Below are 13,057 nucleotides of genomic sequence, written 5' to 3'. Positions count from 1 at the left end.
TTTCTATCAATGTCAAAGCCTTAGTTAATATTAGAGGACCAATCCATTTTTCGGTTAATGCTGAAAATGCTCTTGGAGGGGTGAGCTTTGAATTCCATAATTTCCCAACACTATTCTGTGGTTACTGTGATCAGATTGGCCATAAGATTAGTGAATGTGCAAGATTTGAGATTGCACAACAGCAAGCAGAACTTCAAGAAGCTGAACTACAACAACCTGAAATGGAAGCTCACTGGGAAGCCATGCAACATCAACAAGAAGCTGAAATTCAGAATCATGATCCCTTTGCATATGACAATATGGAGGAAGTACACCCAACCATGGTGCAAGAAGGTATAGATTGGTCTGAGGACTCCTTATCCTCCTCTTCAACTAGTTCTCTAGCATCAGAAGTAACATTTACTGATATTCAGCAAGAGTTAGATGGAGAGATAGCAAGTCATTAAAATAAAAGCTCACATCATGTAGCTTTTCAGCAAGTGCACAACACTTTGGACTTCTTAGACTCTCCAGCTACAAATAGTGTACCATCCTCATCACAACATAAACTTTCTACAGCTGAACAAGACTACTGGAACAATTGGAATACAACGGAGAAGTATTTCAATGAAGACATCAATTTGCCAACATCTAAAAGACTGAGGGTAAATGAAGTTGAAAGAAACACTGCAACAGCTGAATCTAGAGATGTTATAGTTATTGAACCAACTGTCACCTTTACGGATCCTCCACACAAATGGTTCAAAGGTCAGTCAAGCTCAGGCGCAATACAAGGAAATGACAACTCCCATAAATCAAACTCAAAGTGAATGTCCATATCTTGAAATACAGCATCAGGAAACCATTAGGGCTTATATGTTTTTTTGTGTGATATCTTACTAGCTTCCTGTCTTGTATTTTATTCTATCTTTAGTTTTTTGGTTTGCTTTTTTAGTAGTTTGCTTGTAACATAGCTTTAGTTCAGACCCTTGAAATATAGTTTTCTTTTAGCATATAGCTTTCTACTTTCCTACCCTGTAATATAGCATATAGTTTTCTATTTTCCCTTGGTTTGTATTTTATTTTATGTAACTTCTTTTGCTAGTCCCTTGTAATATAGCTTTCTATTTTCCTACCCTGGTTAATTGAAGTTCTGATCTTTTAGTTTAACACTGGCCAGAGTTAGTTTTGTTGATATAGTTTTCCTGGTAAAGAAAAAGTTTAATTCCTTTTAATTTCTCCTGAATAACTGATCATTCCCGTGAAGTTGGTTTTAATTCTCTAACTGTCACATGTATTGTTTTAGTTTTTGAATTACTCTTTTCAGTACATGTTTTTGTTTTATTTAACCTTCCAAACTGGGAATCTCTTAACCCATCTCTGTTTCTCCTAGTCTTTGAACTATTCCTTTATTTCCCTTGGAGCGGTTTTTTACCAGTCTAATTTTGTTTCGAACTCGCCGTTTCTCCTAGTCTGTGTAGTCCTTCTGTCACAGGTTTTTTCTGTGTTACTACTTACACTTGTGTTCACCTCTAAGACCCCCTGCTTTGCCAGTTTTCATTTTGTTTCTTGTGTTTTCCCAGCAATTTACAGCCAGCTTTGTTGGTTTTGGTTTTATCTTCTGTCTCTATTTTTTTTATAGTGGCCTGGTAGTCTTTTTCTGATTCAGTTACGAAGCTTCTTTCTTGGAATGCCCAAGGAATTGGGACTCCCATAACTCAGGACCATTTCAATCATCTTAATTCTTACTATAAGCCAGATATTGTTTTTCTGGCTGAAACCAAAGCCCCATTATCTAGAATGGAGTTTTTAAAAAAATACCATTTCTCTGATTGGTTTATCGTTCCGTCCGTGGGAATCGCAAAAGGGTTAGCAGTAGCTTGGCATAATAATATTGAGTTGAAGTTGATCTCATCTAACTTAAATGTATGTCACTTTGATACAAAAATTGGAGAAAAGGAAGTGATTTTAACATGTGTTTATGGTGCAGTGGAATCAGAAGACAAAATAGAACAATGGTCTTATATAGCTAACATTGCACAACAAATAAACAAGACTTGGTTACTCATTGGAGACTTAAATGTGATTCTGGACCCAGATGAAAAACAAGGAGGAAACAAAACTAGTTCCAGCAGCAAGTCTTTCATAATTCATACCATCGACTCAATGGGACTTCAGGATACGGGATATGAGGGAGCTCCTTTTACATAGTCAAATAACAGACAAGGCGACGCCAATATATGTGAAAGAATTGACAGAGCCCTGACATCAGTTCAATGGACGCAAAATTTCCCCAAAACCAAGGTAAGTCATCTTCCTAGAGTAGGTTCAGATCACACTCCACTTTTGCTTGATTCACATCCAGAAAAACTAATATTACAAAAACCTTTTAGATGCATTAGATCCTGGATTTTTCATCCTTCGTTCTCCTCATTAATTGCTAATTCTTGGTCTCTCCATTCCAGTAGTGCTCAAAATTATAACATCCATTCCAAACTTCAACTTCTGTCTACATACCTATCTCATTGGAATTCAGATATATTCGGAAATATTCACAAAAATATAAAATCCTTAAACATTAGAATTGATTCCTTTCATAAATCCGGTAATTTTGCAGCCAATCTAGAAAAAAATAAAAAACTTCAAACAGAACTAGGCGAGTGGTACAAGATTAAAAATGATTATTATCACCAAATTTCTAGGGATAAATTCTTCAAGAAATATGATCAAAACACAGAATATTTCCACGCCACCGCTTCTAATAGAAAAGAATAAATGCTATCCATTCTCTTAGAGAACCTCCAGGCCTTTGGATTTCTGAAAGAGATCAAATCAATTCGCTCCTGATAAACCATTTCTCTCAGATAGGCACTTCTCAGATCCCTAATTACTTGGAAGACCTCTCTAATATAATAGAGCCATGTATTTCTGAAGAGGAAAATTTTTCCCTATCCATCGTACCTTCGCACCAAGAAATTTGGAACATTATTTCTAATATGAATCAGTGGGGAGCTCCAATACCAGACGGTTTTCAGCCGGGTTTCTTTAAAGCCAATTGGGATGTTTTAGGCCCAGATTTAATCCATTCTGTACAAGATTTCCTTAAATCTGGAACCTTAGACCCTAGTTTAAATTACTCTTACATTACTCTTATCCCAAAAATTTCCACCCCACAAACCCCGGCTGACTTTAGACCCATTAGCCTGAGTAATACTATATACAAAATCATTTCTAAAATTCTTTCCAACCGTCTAAAACCAATTCTGAATAAAATAATTTCTCCAAACCAATCAGCCTTTCTACCCGTTAGGCAAATCACAGATAACATTATCATTGCCCATGAGCTTATCCACACTATGAAAACTTCTAAAGCCAGAAAAGGCCATTTCTCTCTAAAATTATATCTTTCCAAAGCCTTTGACAGAGTGGAATGGAATTTTATTAATTCGGACCTTACAACGCTAGGCTTTAGCAATCACTGGGTTAATCTCATTATGCAATGTATCTCTACAACTTCTTTCTCCATCCTTCTAAATGGCTCTCCGGGTCCAACTTTCAAAACTTCTAGAGGGATAAGACAGGGAGACCCTCTCTCTCCATACCTCTTCCTAATCTGCATGGAAATCCTCTTTAGACTTCTAGAAAAGGCGGTTTCTGATAAGAAAATTTCTGGTCTAAAGATAAACAAAAGTGCTCCCAACATTTCCCACCTTTTCTTCGCCGATGATTGCTTCCTTTTGACAAAAGCCGACTTAGGCGAAGCAAAAAATCTTCTAGACATCTTATCCAGGTTTGGTGAAATTACGGGTCAAATGATAAATCTTCAAAAACCCGGAATATATTTCAGCCATAAAATTCATCCGAAACATGGGAAAATTATTGCGAAAATTCTAAAAGTCCCTCTGATGACAAAAAATGATAAATACTTAGGAACGCCGCTCTTTTTTGATAAAAAAAGAAAGGAGAATTTTGAACCCCTTCTACAAAAGTACTATCATACTCTGCAAGGTTGGAAATCGAAATACTCTCTCAAGCTGGAAGAACGGTGCTGATAAAATCGGTTCTACAAGGCTACCCTACCTACCATATGCACATCCTTGACCTTCCTAAGGAAACCCTAGACAAAATGGATAAAATCCAAAGAGACTTTTGGTGGAATAAAGATAAAAACAAAAAAAGAGGAGGTTATTTTAAGGCTTGAGTCAGCATTTGAAAACCAATATCACAAGGACGACTTGGAATTAAAAACCCACATCAATTCAGTATTTCCCTCCTAACGAAGCTGGCTAGAAGACTTATCTCAGAGCACGGTCAACTTTGGGCTAGATTATTGAAATCCAAATATTTTCCTAATAACCACCCATTAGAAGGTTCTAGAAAAACAAATTTATCCTGGATTTGGACAAGCATACAAAAAGGGTTAAGCCTCGTAAAAGGAAACTTCGTTTGGCAAGTCAAAAATGGAGCTTCGGTCAGAATTTGGGAAGATAAATGGATTCGTACTGAAAATACTATTGAAAAACCAACTGATTCTACAAAGCCTATTCCACAAAGGGTGAGTGAACTGATTACACAAGAAGAAGTTTGGGATCAAGATAAACTAGACATTCTCTTCACGAATGATGTAAAAGAAAAAATTCTAGCCATCTCTCCAAATAGTCAAGAACAAGATAAGGTTAGATGGCAACACCACTCCTCAGGAAGTTTCTCTGCAAAAAATGTCTACAATTTCCTTATTAACAAAGACCAAGAAAACAACAATTCAGTGGAAGTTCCTTGGCAAAGGATTTGGAAAATTAAAGTGATTCCAAGGATAAAGTTATTCATTTGGAAATTAGCTCAAAAATCCCTTCCAACAAATGCAAGACTTGGAGCACATAACAAAGATTTCATTACGTATTGCCCAATGTGTAACGCTCAAGTACAAGAAACAGAGCAACACCTACTAAGATCTTGCCCTTTTGCTAGAGCTATTTGGTTTGGGCGTTCTCTAAATGTGGTCAACTCAAGATCTGATACAGATTCGATCGCAACATGGATTAAAAAGTGGATTACGAGATCAGATCTTGAGAAACTCTCTGATAAAATTGAAACAATCTCTTGGTTTATATGGAAATATAGATGCTCCGTAGTTTTTGATAAAATTAAACCAAACCCAAATTCTCTTATAGAGCAAATAAGAAAATTCTTACAACAATACCCTCAAGAGAATATTGAGAAGAACAAAAAGGTTCAACAAGGTAAGATTATGCATAAAGAAAAATGGTCAAGATTAACATCGGACTGGATTCTATTCGTAGATGCGCTTTTAAAAAGGATAATTCAACCATGGGATATGCTTCCATCCTATATTCGGTGGAAAACGAAACTTTTATGCAAATTGCAGCGGGATCAGATAGGGCTTCTTCAGCATTCCATGCAGAATCATAAGCTTTATTAAAAGCCGCCTCTTGGCTGAGTGACAATATTTTATCTAGTGTTACTTTAGTTACAGATTGCAAAATGCTAGCTGAAACCATCAATAAGGAATGAAAAATACCAGATTGGAGAGCAGAAAACACCATAAAGGAGACTCAAACAATTATGCAAAAACTCCCTCAAGCTCAGGTGCTATATACTAACAGAAGATATAACTCAGCCGCGGACAAGGTGGCTAAGGAAACGCGGGAAAAGAATATTCGGAATTCCTCAACCCAAATTCAGCTAAGGATATCTCAATCCAGTGTGATGTCCAATATTTTTGAGAAAAAATATATTGTAAATCTTATGCACTTTATTGCTTGATTAATATATTTCTTTTTCCATCAAAAAAAAACTTATTCAGGTTATTGAGACCGCTTTTAATGTTGTGGTGTACGATCTTAATTTTTTTTTTTGTAAATTTTAATTGTTTATGTTTTTTTATAGTCGGAAGACCGTTATATGTGATTTTGGAATAACCTTTTTTTTTTTTCGAAGAAAAAGGTTATATTAAAGAGAAAAAGAGTTACACAAAGCTAATCACTCACTCATGAGTGCTTCCCAGTTGCTCCAAATGAGACTAGGGAGAACAAATTTAAAAGTATCGGAATTAAATGACCAAAGAACAACTAAATGTTTAACTAGATCAATGATCTCATTAGTGTTTTTCCTACGCCCACCAAAGACTCTCCCATATATTTCCTTCCACAAAATCCAGCATATTGCATAATGAATAATTTTCCAAATAGCTTTACCTTTTCCGTGCAAGACGTTCATATCCCAAGTATCAAACAATTGTAAAAGCGTTCTCGGCATTGGCCATGAGATCTTGAAGGATTTAATGAAGTAGTCCCAAATCGTGAAAGAAAAGGAGCAATGCATAAACATATGATTTGTTTTTTCTTCTTCCGTTCCACACAACACACATAAAGCACTTTCTATTTGCATACCTCTATGAGACAACATAATTCTAGTAGGAAGAGAATCATGGAAGGATGCCCAAAGTATAAAACTTACCTTGTTAGGAATAGGATGCTTCCAAAGATGTCTTTCAAAATGGCACAGATCTTGTACACCCGACAAGAGCTCATAGCACCTGTTAGTACTAAAATTCTCTAAGATGTTCACCTCGTCGTCACCATCTTTCAACATTGGTACGGTAACGTCTCGACACAAAAAATCCCACTCAAGTCTCTCATTTGCATTCAATCTCCTCTTGAAATCACATTTCCAACTCCCATTGACAATCATCTCGGCAATTGAAGCTTCCTTATCTCTTGATGCTTTGAAAACAACCGGAAAAATATCTTGCAAACGACCCCTTTGCAACCATTTATCCTTCCAAAATCGAATACCCCTTCCCTTTCTCACTGTAAAAACAGCCAAGTCATGAATAACAGGGACCAAATTAACCACATTCTTCCACTGACTCCGACACTGAGGATTATTATCAATATCCTGCATTAACAAATCGTTGTTTCTATTAAATTTTCGATTCACAATATTCCTCCATGGACTATGTTTGTTTCTTGAGAATCTCCAAATCCACTTGACTAAAAGAGATTTGTTGGTAATCCTAAGGTTTTTTACACCTAGACCTCCATTCTCTATTGGCAAACTCACCTTTTTCCAAGAAACCCATACGAGCTTTCTTCTTCCCTCCACTGCACCCCATAAGAAACTTAGCATAATCTTCACCATTCGCTTTTCCACACTCACCAGCAAATGAAATAAAGACAGGTAATAAATAGGTAAACATTATTTGAGCTGCTAAGTATAAGCCTTGATGTTAAGTTAGGGGCTACTGACTTCTTAAGGCTGGTATTCGTAGATCTGGAGTTAGACCCTATAGCCTATTATGCAACTTTTTTGTAGCATTTGAACCCACAACATCGGGTTTTGGAGACCCACGTTCTACCAAACTAAACTAAGAGCGTTTTCTTAGAGAAGAAAGCTGACCTCTTGCAATCCAGGGTTCTGTACCAGCATTTCGATGTCTTTCTCGTATTCATTAGACCTGTCCAATACTCAAGTCCCTATCTCTGGTCTTGTTCCTATTTATGAATGCACCAATTGAATGAACCTAAGTACTAAAGAGTTGAAAGAATAAGTGAATTGCACGAGCTAAGAAATGAACTTATATTAAAATGAAAGAAATTTTCATTCTTATACTAACCTTGCGAGACAATTTTTGATTAGAACAAGTCTACCTGCTTTGTTAAGTGTTCTTTTCTTCCAAGTTGCCAACCTTTGCTCCATTCTTGTAAAAACGTACTCCCATACTATAGTCCTACGCCAATGTTCACCAATTGGCATTCCTAAGTATTTGAAAGGTAACTTCTCTGTCTTACATCCAAGCTCTTTTGACAACGCCTCAATCACCGCTTCGACTCCCACACTAATCATGGTATTTTTATCCAAATTTAAATTCATACCTATAATGGATTCAAAAACCTCCAAGATGATAAAAAGTCTTCTCACTTCTTCTACATTTGCGTCTAAGAAGAAAAGGGTATCATCCGCGAATTGGATGTGCGAAATAATTGAACCACTCTCCGCAACTTGAAATCCAGTAAGTTGTCCTCGTTCTACAACATCATTTATCAACTTGGAAATAACCTCCACAACTAACAAGAAAAGATAAGGTGATAAAAAGTCACCTTGTATAAGTCCTTTACTTGGTTTGAATTTCTCCGTAGAGATGCCATTAACCAAAACAGAAAGATGTGAAGAAGTTACGCACCATTTGATCCAGGATATCCATTTAGCACCAAAGTCATGCTTCTCAGGTATCGTAAATAAGGAATGCCAATTAACGTTGTCGAAAGCCTTATCCATATTAACGTTTTAGATTTCTGATTTGGGTTCATAATCTTTAGTGTGCACAATACTTGTTTAGGTAAAAGAGGATCCAACTGTAATCGGTTTATCCTTGTGGTAGATTAGATTGATTAGTTGTGTAATAACTTTTAATGTAAGCACTATTGAAGTTTTACTCTTAAAATATCGACCACTTTCTTTCGATGATAAAAAGTCAACATTGATCTTATATCTCTTCCTTAACTTCTGTTGTTAAATTTTTTTCATTTGCCTTTTTTTTCTTTTTTTTTTTCCATTTTTTTTAACAAAAAATAAAAATTTATTCATTAGGAGAAGAAGAATTACAAGAGTTAGTGGAAGCTTAGCAACAAGTTCGGCTCCAATCCCTTTCTGAATGACAACCCCAATTCTATGGAAAAGAAAATCCCCCACTATGACATTCACATCATGACTAGCCATATAGTTGCGCAATCTTTTCAGAAACTCCACAGTGTTGCTACCCAACTCCCCTAAAGTAGAAAAAGCCAGCATGCCAAGACCAAAACCCTGAGCTGAACGGTTCTCTAAATATTTGGTTCTTTTCCGAGCGACAACATCATCAACTTCCTTACCGGGAATAAAGGTGCGCACCCCACCACCTGTAAAAGGAGAAACCAGTATCTGATAGAAAAAGCCAGTATCTGATTAAAAAAGCCAGCATGCCAAGACCAAAACCCTGAGATGAACGGTTATCTAAATATTTGGTTCTTTTCCGAGCGACAACATCATCAACTGCCTTATCGGGAACAAAGTTGCACATCATCATGCCCATTGTCCCGACTGTACACTAATATATCTGCAGGTCTCAAGGCCAAACCAGTATCTGATAGGAAACCCAAATCCACTTCTTTCCTAGCAGGGACACTCGCACGATAACAAATGTCGGCAAAGGTATCACGAACCAGGTCGTGTATATACTTGATCCCAACTCTATGCGAGCAGTGCAAGGCATGATCCCCAAAAATATCCATTCCCCAGCCACAACTAGAGCATGTGTCACCTTCCTCGAAAAGAGGGATCCTAAGTCTATAGCGCAAGATAGATCTAAAATGTCGAGGCCCAATTTTTTGATTAAGCCCATCAGTATGAAGGACCAACAAATAGTCTTGCGCTTGTTTGATCCCGTTACTCTGCCATAGGGCTGAATCACGTTCCGTCATAAACAAAAAGTTTTTTTTTAAAACATCTAGGGATATTTAGCCCGGCGTCTTTAGGGGCGACCCTGAAAGAATTAGGGGCGACTAATAAGACAAAATAGGGTCAAAGCCACCCCTTATCTCAAATTTTTCAAAATGTCTAAAATGCCAATCATAATCGGTAGACAATACTACAATCGGTAGTTTATATTGATGTATGTTGGTTTGTATTACGAAAATTATAATCAATAGTTAAAATGGTAATCTCGTGATGTTAATTTTCTACCGATTATGGTAGTAGCCCCAAATTCAAAATTTTCAAAAATCAATGGAATTTTGAATTTCTCTATTTGCACAATCGGTAGTTTCGTGATGCTTATTATCTACCGATTGTACAATCGGTAGTCTGGTGATGTTCTTTTATCTACCGATTGCGGTAGTTGCCTCAAATTCGAAAGTTTCAAAAACTAATGAAATTTTGAATTTCTCTATTTGCACAATCGGTAGTTTCATGATGTTTATTATCTACCGATTGTACAATCGGTAGTCTGACGATGTTCTTTTATCTACCGATTGTGGTAGTTGCCCCAAATTCAAATTTTTCAAAAACCAATGAAATTTTGAATTTCTCTATTTGCACAATCGGTAGTTTCATGATGTTTATTATCTACCGATTGTACAGTCGTTAGTCTCGTGATGTTCTTTTATCTATCGATTGTGGTAGTTGCCCCAAATTCGAAATTTTCAAAAACCAATCGAATTTTGAATTTCTCTATTTGCACAGTCGATAGTTTCGTGATATTTATTATCTATCGTGATGTTATTTATGTACCGATTGTGGTAGTAGCCCCAAATTCAAATTTCTCAAGAACCAATGGAATTTCGGATTTCTCAAAGAAGAGAAGAACATAATCACAATCGGTAGATTAAAAAAAAAAATACTAAACTACCGATTATGTATTTTCCACCCCTTTTTGTCTTATTAGTCGCCCCTAATTCTTTCGGGGTCGCCTGTAAATACCCCAGGATATTTAGGTTAGCAAGATCTTATTTTACACAAAAATAAAATAAAAAAATAAATGTAATTTGGAATGGATTTTCACTTTTTTGAAGTAACATAACTGTTTTGTGTGTGAATTCCTAGCTCCTGCCCACGAGTCACGACGAATACTATTAGTTATTCTTTGTGGCAGGTAACAAGTCTAGTTCAAGAATGCAAAATAGATACATGACTGATCCTCTTTTGCAGTATTTTAATGGATGAAAAGATAAAGAAACTTCCAGCTTTCATTTATGTTGGGACTGTACTATCCCTTGGGGCGACTGGGTCCTTCATTGGAAAATACTACGAATATGGATAACATGGCTCGTGGAATTTTCACATCCTTAACTTATGATGTGAAAATCAGACTTTTGCGAAGAGGTAAATCATAGTTGTGCGTTGATTATAAGCATTCTTTTGTACTCTCGTGGTCTGGTCCAAGGCTAAATGATCCTGCACCGGGAGACTACAACCCAAGGTGATCAATTAAGGAGAACCAAAAAAAAAAAGTAATTAACTACTAGCGTCCAAGGTGCAAGATATGTTATTATGTTAGCCAATCCATTCTAATTAAGAGTGCTTTTCATCATTAAGTTTTAACTTAAGATCGTGGGTTCACGTTTGATTTTTCTTTTTCCTCCTACCTAACAGTCAGTTTGAAGCCGGTCCTCCAATTCCAAGGACCCTATGCAAAAACTTTAAAAAGTTATTATCATTGGATGTACAAACATGTCAAGGCCAAAGGTTATTAAGGATCATTAGCGAGTGTTTGGAAATTTGTCAACCGACATTTTAAGAATATCACAACCTTTTTGTATTTGAACGGAAAGATAATTTTGATTTTTGAGCTACTACATTAGAACGTAGGAGTATTTGTTAACCTACCACAAAATTAATTTGCTACGAAAGGTGCTCAAGTCACTAAACGTTTTAAAACCATCCGATCATCAACACTTCTTCTACCTACAACAACTTTCACCGTAGTAAATCCCATGAGTGGAATCTAATACTCCCTCCGTACCACGTATATATCCGGAGGAACCAATTCTCTTAGATTAAGAAATTTTTTCTGATTTTATAAATGTTCATATTTTTTTTCTGTTTTGCCATTTGTTATATTTCTTATGTTAGAGATATAAACCCAATTGTGATGATAACCAAGCAACATAAATAAGGGTAAAACAGTTAAAATCCATCTTTGAATTGACATTCCGCCTATCTTAATTGTGCCTAAAAGGATAAATACCTCCGAATGTTTTTGTAAAAACTCTAAATTTAATATTGTTGTTTGTACTCATTGTGTAAATCTCTTTATAGTCTTTCCAACACGGTAAAATTTGTAAAATCCCAAGACACGGATTTTTAGATATGTTATATTCTAGTTTGCTTGCCAGTTATACCTCTGAAAAGATCGGATACATAGGACTAAAAGGGAGGGACAATTTTAAAAGAAAAATATTGACTACCAACCAAATATTTTTATCAAATTGCACATTTACGTTACTTTACAATTAACAAAAAATGATCATAAAAGGGACTCCCTCTCTTCGAACCCTCCGGTCGGTCGGTTCAATTACTTAAATTAATGGTTAACTTATCATCTAATAGCAGCACAGACTGATAGACAACCCACATGGGAGGTACAATGTGTTCAATGATCACCAAGAACTGTTCTCCAATTTCTTGATTGCAAACTCACATCGTCTTAATTGAATAAGGCTCAGTCTAATCTTCGTCCAAGATTCAACATTCACACCCACGTCACTTCACCAAAATTCAACATCCAAGCTTTATGGGAATTCAAGATTCAAGTCAAAAACGCCAAATGATATACTGCCAGACGCCAAATGATCTATCAACCGTTAGATGACCAACGAAATTGTGAATCTTATGGTCTACATCATCCCGATGTTTGAATTTCCATAAAATATTTCTTAGACGCCTAAGCATTTGGAGTTTCTGGAATTTTTGGGACGCCAAACCATTTGGCGTTCCTGTGTTGATTATATATCACATTCAACGAATATGTTGAACTCTATCTATATTAACCATTTTGGCAACGCTTTTCATCTGTGAAAGTTGAATTTTGGGTGCCATTAGACTAAGCTTAATAGTTTTCTTTGCTTTTTTGAGTGTTTTTACTTTTTGTAATTCTCGTCAAAGATTAATAATGAACTTTGATAAGATGAAATAAGATAGTTGCAAAAGTGAAAGATTAATATTGAGGGTATCGAGTATCCTCCTTTTCCAAACTACACTGTCTAGTAAACGACCGATTGATAAACAATTGTTATAGCATAGCTTGGTTGAACCCACCAAGCATTGGTATGTCAAGTTTGGTTGTCATATTTTAGTTTCAAAACTCATCTAGAGTCGCTTGATTAATTACTAGAGTCAATTTAGTTTAGGCTAGATAAGAAAGGCTAGGTATGTTGAGGCTTACAAGTATTACTCTGAAGATCTGAAGAATTGAAGAAGTAACGACAGCAATAAAGACATCATCCTTCAGCTTGAGGTTAGTAATACTGACTTGACTTGTTTCCATTCCTAACGTATCTTTCAAGTCGTATTATATTGAAAA

Source organism: Papaver somniferum, chromosome 4 (assembly GCF_003573695.1).
Source record: "Papaver somniferum cultivar HN1 chromosome 4, ASM357369v1, whole genome shotgun sequence".
In the NCBI taxonomy this organism is placed as follows: domain Eukaryota; kingdom Viridiplantae; phylum Streptophyta; class Magnoliopsida; order Ranunculales; family Papaveraceae; genus Papaver; species Papaver somniferum.
The sequence above is the reverse complement of the archived record's forward strand: the minus strand, read 5'-3'. Positions refer to the sequence as shown.